The sequence below is a fragment of the Sus scrofa genome, chromosome 10, assembly GCF_054392235.1.
Source record: "Sus scrofa isolate SSC_HxYL_T2T_F1_AM1 chromosome 10, Sscrofa_HxYL_maternal_Yorkshire_Landrace_v2.0, whole genome shotgun sequence".
Taxonomy (NCBI): domain Eukaryota; kingdom Metazoa; phylum Chordata; class Mammalia; order Artiodactyla; family Suidae; genus Sus; species Sus scrofa.
This window is the reverse complement of record NC_139392.1, coordinates 39167857-39170000: the sequence shown is the minus strand read 5'-3', so window position 1 is coordinate 39170000 and position 2144 is coordinate 39167857.

Here is a 2144-nt window from a genome sequence, read left to right as displayed (position 1 = left end):
CTCCACTTCCCCTTCCAAGGGGAGGGGCACCACGTGCCCACGCAGCACACAGCCCGGCGCTGGATGCCAAAACCCGGCCCGGCCCGGCGTGACCCTCCCCCAACTCGGAGGGGGGAGGTACAGGCCGCATTAGGCAAAAGAGCAGCGCTTGGCCCCCACCGCGGGGGCCAGCGCACCCCTCGCGCGAGGGCGGCTCTTGCCCACACGCTGTGGCAAGTAGCACCGGCAGCTACTGCCTTGCACACTTCAGAGGGGCGGCGGCTGGGGGGTCCAGGTACCCCAAGGCCCCCCTCTCAGATCGCTAGAGAAGGCTTTCTCACCGAGGGCGCGTCGTGCCCCCCACACCATCGTTCGCCCCTTCGGGGACCCACGGGAGTGGGAACACTCCCAAAAAGTGGGAAGTCAGAAGGGGGGGGGTCTGCGGTATGGGTAAAGCACACAGCCCATGTGAGCGTCCACGGTCAGAGCCGGGAGAGCAAGAGTCTGTGCTGCCACCAGGCTTGCCTTTCAGACTTTTCCACGTGGGTGGAGGGGTGCCACGTCCGGAAAGCCAGACGGGGACCCCCCCTTCACATCTCCCGGCCCACCGCGGTCGCTCTCACGACCACATGCAGCCTTCCCGGTCAAGGGAGAAGCATGGGGCGTGCCGCTCAAGGGCCAAGGGCTGCCCTCACTGGCACACAGTGAGGGAGACCCATGACAAGGGGTCCACCTGAGCCCCTCCCGGGGAGGGGACACAAGCTTCCCCTGCCTTACCGTCTCGACCCCCTCCCCTGAGCTTTAGGAAGCTGCTCGTGGGGCACGCCACCACCACAGTGGGGACCCGAGGGGACTCACCGCTGGGAGAGGAAAACGACACCACCGCTCGGCCTCGGGCATCTGACAGGCAACCCGGAGTACTCCAGGGGCACCACAGAGGACCAGGGGAGGCACGCTCACGCACCCGCAGGGATGCGAAGCATGGCAGCGAGGGAGGCCTCCCCCCCACTTTGGGGAGGGACCGCTCGCAAGGCACACGCCAAGGCGGCAAAGCGAGAATGCCTGCTGCGTCCCAAAGGACCCAGGCCCCCCCCCCCCGACTGACACCCGAAGGCAGCAGGGCGGGAGACCAGAGGTCAGGCTGGAGGCCGCACCCCTGCCTTCCCCCACACCACCCGCAGGTGGGGGAGGAGCAGCGAGGGGCCCGCGACAGAATGAGAGGCGCGGCCCAGCTCACCATGAGCGGCCGTCCCTCATCTGGCGCGGCTTAAGCCCAAGCCCAGGAGAGCGCCACATCACCACATCGATCAGTCCTGGCAGAGCCAGGGAAGAGCCCAGAAGAGGGGAGGGAGGGCCAGCAAAGACAATCACCACGGGGGCCTGCTTCAGCTTCACCGGCACCCCCTCCTCCTCCTCCTCCTCCCCTTCCTCTCTCAGGGGAGAGACAGCGGCTGACAACCCCGGGAGGGAGAACGCCTGACACGTGGCACGGAGCCAACAGGGTGGGGTTGTCCCAGCCGAGCCGCCGGGTGCCCGCAGCAGGGAGGCACACAGGGTAGAAGACCCCACAGGGCCACGCGCCCTGCCGCCCTCGGGTCAGCCAGAGACCGGAGGAGACACCGCAGCACGGGCCAGCTGGATGCACAAGTGAGAGCCGGCGCACAGGCCCAGGCGAGCGGCCCCCACGCGGGGTGCAAAGGGCAGGGTCAGGCCTTGGACAGCAGCCGAAAGCCCAAAGCCCCCCACGTGCATCCAGAGGCCCAAGGTCTCCAGCGACAGGCGCTGAAGAGGATCGTGTCAGCATCTACCTGGTGACAGAAAAGGCGTATTTCGGCCGCGAAAAATGTCCATGCCCAGCAGCGGGGCCCACCCACAGGACGTGGGGGTATCCCCGGAACCCCCATCCGGACACTTGTCCCCCAGCCCTGCCCTAGAGTCGCCAGACCCAGCGCTCTCAGAGCCATCTGGTCGACCCGGGGAGCGTGACCGCAAGGAAGGGACAGGGACATGAAGGAGGTGGAGCCGGCCGGCCAGCCGGGGAAGCCCTTCCCGGCTTGCCCACGCGGGCAGGTATCGGTCTGTCCGGAGCTCCAGACGGGGACTTGGCTCCCCCAAAATCCAGGACACACCATCCAGCTCAGGCCGGTCCCCACCTCCCGACCGAT